Here is a 16,299-nt window from a genome sequence, read left to right as displayed (position 1 = left end):
GCTCTTGACTAGAGCTAACATAGCTAGAACCTCATTCAGACTCTGAAAGAGAAGATGATAGTAACTTTGTGAAGAGTCATTTCCAGAAGAGAAACTTGTTACATTGCCTGCTGAAGTGGGTTAACTCTTCTTCTAAGGTTAATGCAAACTGCACACTGCTTGTTCCGGAGTCGGACTTTCCCAACATGCCTAATTCTGTGTTACATCATTGGAAGGGAACAGAAAGACCAACCCAAATCTGTTAGCATGTTATGACTTTAAAAAAGGGCTGAAATTTCCATGTCTGAATTAAAGGTTTTTGTCAAGGGGTGTAAGACAGGCAGGTAAAACAACAGCCTTTTTTTTTAACAACAAATATATTTAGCATCCTGGAAGACATCAAAACTGCAGCTGTGGGAAAACCAGATTTTTAAGACTGGCACAGCACTGACTGCTCTGTGCAGATCAAATATTGGTGATAGAGTCAAAAGTGCTCAACCTCTGTGGTTTCTATTAAATCAGGATCAAAGGGCTGTATTGATATATTAGCAACATGTAATTTACTGGTAATCAGTGGACTATACATCCAGGAGCAATATCAGCAATATAACATGAATCATTTTACCAGACACTTAAAAAGTGTTAATAAGCATGTACAAATTCCAAAACATCATTCTGTAACTAATCCCCATAATTTTTAATCACACAATCACAGTTATTTGCAAGCTACCCCAACAAAAGCTCAAGTTGCAAGCACATGTTGGAACTGCAGCTCCTACTTTCTCACCCCTTCTATAGGTGCCATGGGTTCTCCATCTTCACATGTGCCTGTGATGCTCCAACAATCTGCTCAGATACCTTCTAATAAGAAAGTCCCTTTAGGTCCCACTTACCGACCCCACATTGTCAGCCCATCATGGTTCTTCATGGCATCTGGTAGGGAGATACTCCAACAATCCTTGGGTGGAGGCTGTAATACCAATGAAACTTCTGGAAGTGTCAGTCTTGATGGCCACTCTGTTCATACTCCAGTGTATCTTTCCACAGCCACACATTTTGATACTTCTTTTGAATGTCAAGCAAACTCATTTCTTGTTTGGAAAGACTTCTGGTAATCTGGTTTAATATGATTAGTGGATGATTTATGAAAACTTTTTTCATTTTAATTTCCTCTCAGTGTGATCGGTTTTGGAGAAAAGACCTTGTCTGGCACTTTCAGATATTACATTCATATATGCTGTGTACACTCACAGTGCTAACCCATCATCTGTTGTTATCCAAGCATTTTGTCAAGAGAGGACTTTTCAGACTACTCTACAGATAGGAAAAAAAGAGACCTTTTTCAGATTGGACACTTTCTGAGTGTGTTTGGATAACTTTTCCCAACCTGAAATCAACGGCAGATTATCTGTCTTGTGGAAGAAGAGGTCCCTCACCAAAATGTAACCCAGATTATAGGGTTCACATGGGATTTTGTATGTTTCCAAGATCAAGTCCTGCTCTTGATCAGGCAGTGTAGAAACTATACCTTGGGACCCTGTTTCTCAATATCCTCCATTCTGGGCCCTCCCTGTCATCCACTTTCTTCTTGTATAAAGGATTTTTTCCTTGCAAATGCAAATAAAGCCTTCTCAAATTTCAAACCTGAATTTAGTTAGACAATCAGAAGTCTTGGTTTTGGGTGGGTCCAACAAAGTGGCCACCATTTCTCTCAGTGACCTGGTCTTAGTAAATCAACATTTCTGATTTTTATGCTTACATGACAGTATAGTGTGGAACAACTTCAGATTTTTCAGCCCCATTTGACAATCATGAAACAGCATCCTCTTCACAGATATATTATTTTTTAGACTAATGCTTTTCAGACTAATTATTACAACAGTTTTACAGCTCTTCGGTAGCAAACGTCTTCACTTTTTCTTAATGTTTCATGTCTTCATATCAGTTTCTTTTAAAATAATTTATACATTATTAAATGCTGTCTTTTTTTCCTCTGTTTTTTTTACCCAGCATGCCATAACTTCAAAATGAAGGTACATCTGTTTTCTATTCCTGATACACAGAAAGGTGAGCTTTAAAGGCTACACCCTGTTTCATATTACCAGTCTCAAACATAAATTTTTTTTTTTTTAAGTTTTCTGCCTGATCATCACCTCAGTAAAAATCCATTCATATTTCATTTCTCTCACAAAAACTCCTGTTCCAGAGTCTCTGAGTGCATAGAAAAGACTTCAGTATTTTATCAGGTGATGCGAGCTAAAACATTTTTTCCTCATATAACAGATTTATGGACTATAAAAGCCAGAAGTACCCATTAAGGTGATCTAGTTTTGAATTCCTCAGTGAAAGAGACTGTAGTACTTCATCCAGTACTCCTTTCATGAAGTTTAACAACTTGATCAGATTATAGCTCCAAGAAATGATATTTAGGACCTGGTCTTTTTTTTTTTTTTTTTTTTTTTTTTTTCCCCACTTTTCCCTATTGAACAGCTGTAGATTTTAGCTGTCCCATGAGTAAGGTGGTTTTAGGATAGCATTTAGAGTACCTTGAATATTCTGGGGACTTTCAGCTCACTTATGAGGAATTTCACATCCCACGTTTAGGGAATTTAAACGACTGATACTCCAGGACAGAGAGTATCTGTTCCAGGAACATAGGACTTGAATGAAAAATTTGCTTTTACTGACTATTTTGCTAGATTTAGCATTTTGCCTTCTGGAACTTCAAATTGACATCTGAAAATCAGCAGTAAAAGTTTCAAACTCCTCTTATTAGAGGAGTTTGATGTAGCCCCACTAGAAATTAAGCAGCAGGGAAATAAATGCCCTAAAACCACCCACCCTTGCAGCCTGATACTGTGTGCAGAAAATTGATATTCTGTTTAAAGAAATGTTGGCAACATTTATAAAAAAATGGGTCTATAGGTTTCCAAGATGTAGGACTTGTTTTGAAATTTGAAGTCCATCTTCATCCCTGTTAAACATTTGCGCAAAATATAATTTTATGTGAGTTTTCAGTTTTTTATTTAGAGTCATCCCAACCCTGTGAGTTGTGGTGGTTTTCACTCTAAGTGTTGCTATCTGACAGAGGAGGACAGAGTCTCTCTGTCACATATACTGTACATTATAGCTCTGGTTTGGTTAGGAGAAATTATGGGTATGAATTGACAACTCATTGCACTTCAACTATTTTTACTCTGCTCTAAATTAAATTGATACATGTACTGTATTTTTAATAAAATTATAACTCTGTACCTTTCCTGTTATGAGGTATTTCATTGGTTGAATGATGTAATTTTATTTTGTATACATAAGAGGTGAAATGAAGATGAAAATAATGGTTTTTTTATTCCTTTGGTAGGATGTTAATTTCTGGTACAAATATTGCTCTACTAAAGATGAGAGTCTCTAAGGCATTCTGAGATTATATGACACATGTAGGATGCTGATGCATAGAGGTCTTTCTTTCTGATAAACAGATATTAAGAACTACTAGATAAGATGCTAGAACCTTCTCTTACAAAGCTCCAAGCAGAGAACCCAGAGGAAAAAGAAAGTGTTATATTCCCAAAATCATGGGTAGAATTCAGCCAGCATACAGATATTATTCACTAACAGGTTAGCTATTTCTTGGAGGTATATATGGCCAGATACTCTTGCCTTAGGACATAAGCCTGGTAATGCAGTTGAAACTTGTTAATGACTTTTCATAGCTGGGCTTTCTGATTTGTCTTGAAGCCATTAATGGATCTAATCCTAGGCTTCCATTCCAGACACCATCAAAACAGCATGGAAATTCTCTTTAAGCAAATATTTCGAGTGAATTGAAAGTTAACTAAGAGTTTTGAATGTTGCTTTTTCTGCTTTCTTCTCTTTTTGAAGCTAGGGATCATGCTTACCCTTTTCCAGTTCTCCAGTAGTTATCCCATATTTGCTAAGTTCTCAGAAGTGCTGAGATGTTATCAGCTAAGATTGTTAAATATAGCAGGAGTAATTGCTCTGAAATCACCCAATATATTTAAGGATACCGAAACCTGACCCTTTCATATTCTCGTCCTTCTTTTCCAAATGTCCATCCATTGTACACACTTGAAAGGTGGGATAAACTGTTCTACATCAAGCCACAAGCTGTGGTCCTTTTCTTCCCTCAGATACTGGACATGCAGACCTTATTTAAGCCCTGATGTTCTAACTAAAACTGCTTACATCTGCATGTACATTTCTGTCACTGTTTAAAGAAGTTGCACCCCTAGGTGTGTCTCCAAAACCAGAGTCAAATTCTGTTTGAATGTGTAAATCAGGAAATCATTTACCAGATGGTCAAAAAAAGGTAGTGATTGATGAATGAGAATCATTGCTATGCAATTTCCGTGTGATTATAGCTCTGTTTTGGACTCAAGTTTTCCTTTATCACACCTTAGAAGTAACATAAAATGGATTGAAAAATAAATAAAAACTTTTAGTAATGCAAAGGGAGATGAATTATTTGAATGCCTTACATATTTGCCTTTTGGAAATTAGTGTGATATGGCAGGTGTAACTTCTCTTGGCTCAAGCTCATCATGTTAATGAGGCTGAGAGCTGAATAAACTGTTCTAATACTGCGTTTTTTGCCCTGCTGCTAGGGCAAAAAGATGTTTCTTTACCTAATCTCTGTGTGTGGTATTGCCATCAATATGGGGTAATTTCTCCTGGCTGGAGAAATTCCCAGGAAGCCGAGCAGATGATGAACACTATACTAAGGAAGTGCAAAAAAAAAATCTCTTATAATAGCTGTATATTTGTAACATAAAAGTGACAAGAACTTCCCTTTCCTGCATCCCATCATAGATGTGGTTTTGAGAAACAAGTAATGAAAGGAGAGAGCAGCTGGAATAATAATGGATGGGGTAAAAGCCCAGGTGATGGCTTTAAACTGAAAGAGAGTAGGATTAGATACAATATTAGGGAGAAATTCTTTCCTGTGAGGGTGGTAAGGTACTAAAACATGTTGTCCAGAGAAATCATGATTGCACCCTCCCTGGACTTGTTCAAGGCTGGTCTGGATGGGGCTCTGAGCAACCTGTCTCATGGAAGGTGTCCCCACCCAGGGCAGAGGCATTGAACTAAATAACCTTTAAGGTCCCTTCCAACCCAAACCATTCCTTGATTATATGAAGATAGGAGAATGAACGCTTGTAATTCCACAAGGTGACTTCAGGATCCATCCCATCCATTTTTTTGTGCCAGTGGCAATTTGTCAGAGATGTAGATCACAATGTACAGCAGCCAAGCAGGAACATGTGCAGTAAATATACAATTAGGCTTCTCAGAGAAGCTGCAAACTCCTCATGTGTTGTCTGGCCAACATTTTTTTTGTTCCCTGGAGTCACAATCTGGATTTTGTGCTGAACCCTTTCCCCTTGCCTTGCTCAGGAAATCCCAGGTACAAGCACACACAGAAGTGACCAGTATTTATATGATCTGATTCACATTCCTCTTCCCAGAGAGGCAGCAAGTCCAGACGATCTGCACAAGACCATGTTGAAAACAAGGCACAACTGCTTGGTAATCAGAAGTGTATGGCACCAGTATGTGATCACCCTAAGAGCTGCACGAACAAGGAAAGCTTCTGGCTACATTCCAGGGCTGAAATAAGCAGGTGACAGTCAGCCAGGATGATGCTATGTAGTAGAGGGCATACAAATTAAAAGAAAGGAAAGAAAAAACATTGGGGTAACTTTGAAAGGTGTATGCAGAGATTTTAGTCCATAATTCTGCTAGTGGTGATTAGAACCAGGACTTCAGTAACAGGTGGACTTTATTCCATGCGTTAACAAAATAGTGATTGACAGCAGGAAAAATCTGTGGATGTGACCCATTTGAATGTGAAATCTTATACCCCATTATGTGACTCAGGCAGGCAGCTGGAACAACCACAAATCCATGGCTGAAATGCAAAAAAGTAAATTTATTTCATTACCTTGCTAACTGGAGGATCCCAAAGCAACACACAGGCAGAGACACAGGAGTGGGAATCCTCAGGCTCAGTCCATCCTGAGGGATGGCAGGGCTGTTCTTTGCACCCACTTATTGAGGGCCTAAGCATGCAGAGCTTGCCATCATGCTGTGATCTCTGTGCTTTTTATGACCTCTGAGCTCTGATCTTCTCTCCCAAAACAGGGAGCTCAAGCATGTCCCTGAGAGTTCCTCCAAGTCCCTCAAAACACCTACGTTATCTCTACGCAGAAATTCTACTTCTCAGACAGAGAATAGACAGCAGTAGGCATAATATATGGGATTTCCCACATTGTTATTTTCCATGTTCAAGGTCACTTGAACAAATATACCATCCTCCTTGACCTTTTTCTGCTTTTAACCCTTTCCTCCCAGTACCCACATCACATTTTAACACGGTGCTCTGAGAGGGCTATAGTGATAGAGAAGATCAAAGTTTCTCTCTTGCAGCCAGCAGTAAACACTCAGCTGCTGCAAACCATAAAAATTCCACTAACTTTAAAGAAAATGGTATTAATTTGCACTAGCTGAATTGTTGCTCCTGATCTGACAAAACAACACCACTGCTTCTTATTTTTCTTCAAATGACCATACTTTAAAGTGTCTCTGTAACCAGTAGGTGACAGCATAGTGTCACCAGAAAAATGGCAAGTATTAAAACTAACAAGGTGAAAACACGGGAGCAATTTGGATAGTATTTTGATTGAGGGGGGTTTTTTTTGGGTTTTTTTTTTTTTTTTGGTATGTCTTTTTTTTGTTTTGCATTGGTTTGGTTTTAAGTTTAATTATATAGTCAAACCTTACTATCATTGCTTAGTTGTGGTTTTTCTCTTTCTTAAGCAACTATTTTTATTTGGCAATTTTTTAATTCTTAAGAATAGTTAACCCATGGGCTTTTGCTGGCCAAATATATCAGGCAGTATTTTCCTGCCAAGAAAGAAAGAGCTGATGGTATTTTTCTGTAAAGAGAAACCACATTACACTGGAATATATGTCAATAAATCTGTAATATCTATTACAAAGGATTATATTTCTATAAAATTCTTGCTTAATGTAGTACATAACCTAAAATATTCTCACTAATGAGAACAAAAAGTCAGTTTTCGGAAAGTTCCTTGGCAACTTGTTTCCCAAAGCATATGTTTACCTTTGCTTTGTTTGGGGGATTCCTGACACAGAATAAAAGGCTATTTAATAAAGTCCATTAAGAAAGATTTACACTACATAAGATGCACAAAAACGAAGCAGGAAAAATGCTAAACTCTCTGAAGAGTAACAGGCATTCTGCAAAAAAAGACAAATTTAATTCCCTGGTGCAATTTCTGCCTTTTCCTCTTTTGTTTTATTTTCCCTTTATGCTGTTTGGTGTAATAATCCCTCTGAATAGCTATTTAACATCTGCTATGGTATGTGATTTGCTCTGACAAGTGAATTGTTTCAGTCTTGGTGAAAACCATACCTAGGGACTTGAGAATTCGGAGGCTGCCTGACTATGTCATGTACCAAGCAACCTTAAGCAGAAGCATGGTTAATTATATTGTATTTAAAGGCATTTCACACTTGAATTATGTATGCAGTGGCACAGTAATACAGTGCTAATAGAATTTCTCCATCTAGGGACCAAATTGTATGGATTTAGGTTTCCTTGTTTGTGGTGGGTGTTTTTGGGGGGCTTTTGATATTTTGGCGATTTTGGGACAGTGAATGGCTTTGCTATAGTATGGATGAGGGAGAAGGGCTGTCGTTAGACACTTTCTATAGACATATTTTCACTAACTTTTTGACTGGGGCATCTTCTGCTCTGTGCCAGGTAGCTCTTATAACTGCAATAAAGAATTATCCAGCCATACAGAGACCATCACTCTGCTCCTTTGAGTAGCTGAGGAACAAAGTCTGATTTCCTGACAAAATGCTTTTGTGTGTTTGTTGCATTACACCACCTACTAGCTTTGCTGTACATTTAGTCACACTAGAGTTCCTCCGTAGAGTGAATTGTGATGGAAGGGAATCTCTATGAGAAAACAAAAGAAAAGAAAAAAAACCCACTACCCCCCACCTCTCTGCTGCTGTGGGACTATTTTAAAGAAAATACCTCCATGCAAAACTGTGTGTTTTAATGTGTGAGTGAAAACTGTACTGTTTTATTGTAATGAAGTTGAAGACCTTGAAAGTCATCCTCCTTACCTCTTGGGAAGTTTCTTTGCATTCTGCATAACTGCAATGTGGAAAATGTAGAATGGATATAATGTTTCTATTGCACCCGTGTGCATCAAAATCTCTTTCAAATTGAAAAGAATGTTCCGGATCACCAGAGTGATTTTTCTCTGGACTTTCCCCTTTCACACTGAGCTGTGTTTTCTGTGTAGATCAGAGAGGAGTGAGTGAGTGACCTCCATGCTATCCATGTGAAGTCTCAGAGGTAAGAGAAAGGGTGGTATTTGCTTTCTTCCAGTCTTCAGGGGCCATCTCATTTGTCACGACCTTTCAAAGACAGTCAGAAGTAGATTTACAATGGCACTGGCCAGCTCTGTTGGCACTTGTGCATGCATCCTACTAGGTTCTATGCAAGTCCCATTTATCTAAATCTTCCTTAACCTGATCCTTCTCCAACAAAACTAAGTCTTCCTTGTTCCAGACTTTCTGTCCAGAAGACTGGTTTTACAAGTACAGAGCAAGGCAAAGAAGGACTGGTCTTGTAGAACACCTCATCAACTCCTTGATCATCTGAGTTAGGAATTTTTCATCAATGTACTCCAGAAAGCTTTCAGATTTTTTTTTTTTTTTTTTTTTTTTTTTTTTACCATGTGTTGTCCCTTCAGCAGATACTGGGTTGGTTAGGCTTTCCAGTTGAGTTTGAACTGTAGCTTGCTTTCTCATATACATGCATACCTGAGAGCACCTAAAAGGCACCAGTTTCATATATGAAGAAGGTAAACATTTTCCCATCTATTGAAAATACAAATTAAAAAATAAACATTATAATAGCATCTCCTGTGTCTGCATCAATACATTTCAGTAAGCAGTTTCAAACTCATTAACTTCTGATAGTAGATGTTCTACCAAAAATGGAATATCTGACACATTAGTAATTAAAACTTCCATAATGTCATCCTACAGGTAAGGGAAGTCTTGGTGGATTCACAACTATTAAAATACTTGCTTATGAAATTGTACACATGTAAAAAACATTCTCTAAGACATATCTGATTCTAAAGTTCTGTGGGAGGAGAGGCCTGACAACGTACTTGAAATTGAAAGAATACCTCATTTGATTCCACAAGAACAATTTTGTGGAAATATTAAATATATAAATATATGTGGAAATATATAAATCTTGTGGAAACCTATAAATTGCATAAAAGAACCTGACTGGATTAGCACTGGGGATTTTTTATTTAAAAGAAAACAAAACCAAACAAACAGAAATCCTATTCCATTTTAAATCTATGTCTGCTTTTTTATCTCCTTTTCCTTTTTCCCCTAGCAATTTCTGAGCTCTTTGATAATTTTCAAATAAATTTAATAGACAGTTACAGTTCATAAGGATATTTATTTTTACCAGTTTCAAGAAAACCATCAATCAAATAGGAGGTTGTCTCATGGTCCTATTGAGTAAAATGTAGTGTGAAATCAACTCTATACGCATATACATATATTTGGCAATGTTCAGATAGCAAATCAGCATTAAGGCAGTTCTGTATTGGAGTGCGACCCACATGAGAACAGAAGCCACGATATGCGCTGGACTCCAGGATAAACTTGGAGATATTGAAGTACATAAGTTCTTGAGAAAATTTTGGAAGTTTGAAATATTTTAGAAGAAATATAGGAATATAGGGGACAAGTCAGGAGGAAGACAAGCTTCATTAGTTTTAGCAGTCATTGGAACATCTTCTTACTAACAGAAACAACTTGAGTATTGATTCTGCTTGCAAGTGGTGTCATCTAGGTGTCTTGTTAACAGGACAAAGGCAAATTCCTGTTGCTGCACTAGACCACAACATGAAGACGTCAGGTCTCATTAGAGCTGTAGGCAAGACTACCAGAATATACATGGCATGTGTGCTGCTTCTTTTAAAAGGCTGCAAAGCTTTCTCTCAGAAGTTTGTGGTAGTGAAAAAAAAAATAATAAAGGCAAAAATCTTCCTACTATTTCACAGTACTGTTGTTAAGGAAAGGGAAATCTGAGAGCCTCTAAGACCCAAGGGCTTTCTCCACTTCATTCTTTGCTCTACTGCATCTGTTTGCAAGTGTGGACACAAAACTGAGACTATACCTTAGAGGTGCCAAGATATGCAGTACACACTTCATAGCTGAGCCTCACAGACTAACAGACACAGAGCAATCCCTTTATTGTACCCTAGATTAATACTTGTGACACCTGCACAGACATGGACAAACAGAAAGCTAACCCTCTTTCTCCTCTCTGGCTCTGGATTTCCGATATGCACACATCCTCGGTCTCCTGATCCACAACACATGAGCATCCACAAGTCCCCTGAAAGTAGATCACATCATAAGTCATTTCTGAATCCATGCCCAAATTCTCTGTCCTTTTTCTAGCCCTCAGCTTTGGTCTTGTGAGTTTCCTAAGACTGTTCTCCGCCTCTCCACTTGACTTCACTGGCAGGTCACCCCACATACCCACACATGTAACAAAGAGAAAGGTCAGCTGGAAAATATGACGATTCAGGTGGTAATCAGGGGTGGGGCTTGGACTGATCTTCAACTTGTTTACATAGAGCTTACACCTTTCAATTCCCTTTTCCTTCATTTTTACGTGCCTGTTCCTTCCCAACTCTCTTTGATCCAGTCCTTTACCTGCATTCAGCCCTTGCCCTAAACATCCCAGAAGTTTTGCACATTCACTCTGTCCCAAGATATCCTATAACAAATTGTACACTATGCCACCAACCTCCTCAAACATCCAATAATAGTTTCGGTTTATATCCCAATAAAGCTTGCTTTTCTCCCTAGAAGACCCATGGCAGTCAAGCTACACTTAAGTGGTTCCTTTACTGGCCCATCCATCTGTGACCTGAGAGCTCTTGTCCTTCATACCATCTCTGATGCCTCAATGCCATTACAGTCCATATATTTCAGTGTTTAATTTTTTATTCTTCTTGTCTCTTGACTTTGGTCTTGTTTTAAATAATATTGCTGTCAACTTCATAGACTAGATATTCCTGCATTCAGAATATTCATGTATCTTTCCATTCCACACACCCTTACATCTCAAGAGTGACTATGAGCTTCACTCTTGTCCTGTGTGCTCCTTTCCTTTATTTTCCATCTTTAAATGTGTGTGTGAGTCTTGTTTTTCTCATTTAAAAAAAAAAACTTCTTCATGGATCTCTTCTGTCTTTAGAGAATATTAGAATCATGATTCTCAATTACAGTTATTTTAGATACATTGGCTTGATTACAAAGTGTTAAGATGTATTGAACCTGACCACCAGAGGGACAATTACAGAATAAGAATAATCCTAGAGTAGTTTAGGATGTTAGAAACCTCTGGAAAACACTCCATTCAAACTCCTTTTCAAAGCAGTGATGCTTTCAGAGTTAAATCATGTTTCTCAAGAATTTATCCAGTCAAATACTGAAAACAACCAATGATGTAGCTTCCATAACCTCCATAGGAACTGTGCCAGAATTTATCCAGTCTCATTATAAAACTAAAGCAGATTTCAATAGAGATGTTTTGGGTTTTTTATTTTTGTTTTTTTTTGCCTTGTTTTAGCAATATTTACAAAAGTGGGAGAAAACACTGGCTTTTCACCAAAAAACCCAACTTCAGTATTTGAAATAAAGTATTGTATCATGTCCTGTAAAGAGAAAGAAAACTTTGCAACAGAATTCCAGCAAGAGTTTTTAATTTGCTGTCGTTTAAAACAAAGTCTTTAATCTCTAATCTACACACATACCCATAGAGTCAATTTTTTTTTAAGTCAGACTCTTCATTGAGAGAAGACAAGTCTTGGATTCATACTGTGACAAAGATGATGACATTTGCCTGGGATTTAGGACTCAGTTTCATGCTCTCTCTCAAAATTACTGTGTGACCATATATATTTCTATAAATTAATCTGTAAACTTATTTCTAATACAAATGAAAATCTGGTGTGCTTTTCAGAAACTTCTAAATACATGTCAAAATCTTTTGAAATCACATCTTTGCCTGATCTATGGAATTCAGATGTGTTACTACTCCTACATTTATAAATATATATCACAGATTTCTATATTTTCCCTTTAAACTTGCTTTGTACTCAGCTGTGACAAATAGGTCCTTTTAGAGGTCAATCCCTCTGACCAATTATAGAATGGGACACACTGTCACACAGAGTACTATTCTTTCTCCATAAAATCCATAAGAAACCTAGCTTGAGCAGAGTAATTACAGAGATCTTCATTTCCCCTGCTAAATATATGGGACACCAGGGCTTTTTTGGTTCTTTCTTCCTAAGCAAGTTAGTTGTCTTCTGTGAAAATTAAACAACTACACATTTTAAAAGCAGTGACACGATTTCTTTATCTCACTGGGATTTTGAGAGCCGAGGCAGTTGCAGAGGGTAGGATAACAAGTGCAAGAAATCTGTTTTAACTGCATTTGAGCCCATTTGGCTTTCCTGTATCCTTACAGAAATGTTGATAAAATCCCTCATATTTTCGGGGTTATATGCAATATACACAATTACTAATCAGAAGTTGCATTTCTATATGTAATAGACAATGTAAAGTTACAACTGGTATATATTCCTGCCCTTAGGTGAAATATTCTTCTGTCAATGTAGTAACCTACCAAAAAAAAAGTAATTTTAAGATAAAATAAAAGATTTAGGGTTGCCTTTGTTATAATTTTGTTGAACATCATGGCCCACTGATTGGACAACCAACCCAGGCCTTACACATTGAGCCAAGATGCTTCCACAATTCTGCTTAGCGAACTAGAAATAACCTTGGCCAAATCACTTTGCCTCTTTGTGTGACTTCTCACATCTTTAACAGCCATAACTGTATTTTGCTCTTTTGTAAATTGACTTGGGATTGCCAATACTGTCCAAGCTATGCAACCTGTTATTACTCATTTCAGGACAGGCTTTACTTAATATTTAAATTTGATTGACTTGCCTCTTGCTACATAGTCACTGGAACTATTCTTCCTTAAAGTTACATTTATGCTTAAGTACTTTACTAAACTGAGACTTAAATTCTACTTAATGTGAAAAGCTGACATTTAATAACACATAGGGCTGTACTTTCTTATTGATTCTGCAGATATTCATAATAAAGCTGCTGTAATTAGGATGAAGGATGTATACTCTTGTGCTTCAGTAAATTATTTCAATTTAATTCTTGCATGCCATTGGATAGTATCCATCAGACTGTGACTTACATAAAGGACAGAGAGAAATTCAGTATTAGTTCAGTTATTCTTGACTTTCAGTTTTGTGTCTAATGCTGAATCTTTTTCACTGTATTCAGATAATTTTGCACATTTTCATTGCAAAACCTAAGAAAAACATCACTTTTTTGTGAGACCTTCATAATAATTGGCAAGCATCCTTAAGAAAGCAGTATTATCATCTTTTAATATTTTAGTTTTACACTGATTTATCTTAACTCTTGTTTAAAAGTTAAGATTATTTTCTCATGCTGCTAATCTAAAGTGTAATGCTCCCAAAATTACAGACTCATACAGCAATAATTAGAAGGTATGTGGCTGTCAATGAATTCATTTTGGGCTCTCAGGAGATGGAGGTCATGCCATATCTCATCAGAGAGGCACTTTATGCAATATTTGTAATAAAGTTTCAGATTAAACATGTGATAACTTGATATCTTGAACACGAGTTTATACCTTTCCTTAGCAGAGTAGCTCACTTGCATGTTGATAGGTGCCATGGTTAGGAAATGTCTTCCCCTTACTAAGCTTTATATTGGAACTCTGCTTCATGAAAAGCTATTCTTTATTCACATTATTGTCCTCCTAGAATATGCAAATGTATTCTCATATTCCCAAGGCAAATATCAAACAGAGACACAAGCAAAGCATTTCCATCATCATTATGTTCCTATCCTGAACAGATGTGGATTAGTGATGCCTTATTGCCAAGATCACAATCCGTAGTAGAATAAATTGATGTTGCTCTGAAACTCAGCATGTCTTTTAATTTTTTATTTTCCTCAGTTCTTTCAGCAACTGAGGAAGAAAAAAGCAAGATACTGAAGTCTGCAGCTGATAGTGAATACTTCAGGATGCTGTTCCACGGTCTTAAAACTTCCTAACATCCAACAGTTATCACCTCGGTCAGCAAACTTTATAATATAAAATTATATAATATAAACCTATATAATATAAAGTTTATAATGACACCTAAAGTTACAGAGGTTTTTTTAATTAACAACTTTCAAAACACTTTTACCAGGAGACAATAAGCCCCGTCCTCATCAGATTAGCAAAGTAAATTTTGGAAGCTTTTAGTCCTGTAGGATAAAAAAACCAGTTCAGGTAAACATCTCTTGGAGACTTTTTAAAATGATTAAGATTTTCTCAAGATGGAAAGATGAACAAGATGGATAATCTCTTGAGATAATTTTTGTACTTACTTGGCTATATTCTCATTTTATTGATAAAAGATGTTGGAGGTAAAATGATTGGTTTAAGGTCATCAACAGACAAAGAGCAGAGCTAGCAGCACCACATAAATCTACTGCTACTCCATCTTCTATTTTTCATGGATATCTATTTAAACTCTGACTCTGATTCTAAATATAGACTTAAAGACAACAGAAGAAATAATTCTATGGAATGTTAATCAATTATATGAAAGGAACTTTAAATCCATCTATCAGTTTCCTTTAGTCTCTCAGTTCTTAGTACACAATGACTGTGAAATCTTGCCTAAAATGAACCAATTTGAGAAGAACAAGAACAATAGCATTAAGCATACCATTAAATGAACAAATAGGCTATGTCCAAGATTCACCATGTTCTTTTACTGTGCTTTCATGATTTGTCTGCCTAACAAGAGCTCGAATATTAGTAAACAAAATCTTTATTGTAGATGAGGGAAATTCCCAGAAGTGCTGTGTTAGTAGTAGATGGTTTTCTATTGACACGTGGGGTATCTTTCTACCCTCATTAGACCTCCTAGCCAATTTCATATTTGCATAATGAAAGTTTGTGCTAGCTTTGATTCTGACATTAGTTTTAAATGAGTGGTTCTTGCACCTATAGTCAAATTAGGGAAGTCACCAGAGCTTAACAAAGCAACACTAATGTGCCTCGAGTTTTATCATGCTAAGTATTGTGTATAACTACAAATAATATAAATAATACAAACTTTAAGCCCCATTGCAACATATCTCTGAATACTGGAAGTTTATTAAAATATATATGTATAAATTGGCATAATCTCAATATAGATGCCTGACCAGTGAATCTGGAAGGAAAATTGTGAAATTTTTGAGATCTTGCCTTTCAAATATATAGTTTAAGACAAAATATGTGGACAGTGGTGTTTTTTCCTACTCTAGAGATACTAACATGAGTGTACCAACACTAACTATTTTAATCCATGTGCTGAGGAAAACTTTAGGCCTGCTTCCTGCCTTAAGATATGGAAAATGTACTCTTGCAAATTAAAAGAAGGACTAGGAAATTTAAACATTAGAATTTGCTACAAAGACAACAAAAATTTAAGTCTAATAAATCTATATCTGAATTTGGAAACTCTAGAGCTGTTCTGTTTGTATTCTTACCAGAATATATGTTGAAATAATTCTTCTCATTTCTTTCCTGCTACTCCTGATCTTCTTCAAAAATGGCAAGTGATGAGTTATATGTTCCACTTGATTTATGGTGTTTTATGTTCTTGTAAGATACAAAGATCTTCAGTGTTCTTGCAGAATTTGAATGAACTAAACTGAATTAGCTTGTAAATGGAAGCAGGATTTCTTGAAATCTAGATAACTAAAACCTGCAGATGTTTAATTTAAAATTACAGAACATTCATTACACAGACTGTGTCATAAAATGGTCCCAGGATACATGGCTTTTCAGGGACATCTGTGAGTAATGCAAATGAGGATGCTGACTGACAGCCCTGAAAATTATTCACAGAGCAGCAGGGTGGTAGCAGGAGTTTCTGCAAAGATGCTTGCAGCAAGTCTGCTGCACAGCTCTGTTGAACATCTCACCTCCATCTCCGGCCAGTGCTCTTTTTTTTTTATAAATGGGATGAAAATCTGGATGGAAATCTTGACCCTGAGCACTCTGCTCAGTCATCAGGAGATCACAAAACTTTATACATTCCT

The 16,299-nt window shown here is 36.7% G+C and overlaps 1 protein-coding gene across 1 annotated transcript in view; it reads left to right on the top strand.

The window, feature by feature from the left end:
- The window catches only part of TENM4 (teneurin transmembrane protein 4), a 1,563,774-nt gene that overhangs the window by 81,708 nt on the left and 1,465,767 nt on the right, over positions 1 to 16,299 (top strand). The window lies entirely within an intron of this gene.

Source organism: Corvus brachyrhynchos, unplaced genomic scaffold, assembly GCF_000691975.1.
Source record: "Corvus brachyrhynchos isolate BGI_N302 unplaced genomic scaffold, ASM69197v1 scaffold44, whole genome shotgun sequence".
NCBI classification, from domain to species: domain Eukaryota; kingdom Metazoa; phylum Chordata; class Aves; order Passeriformes; family Corvidae; genus Corvus; species Corvus brachyrhynchos.
Note: the sequence above shows the minus strand (reverse complement) of the source record. Positions and strands in the feature narration are given on the sequence as shown.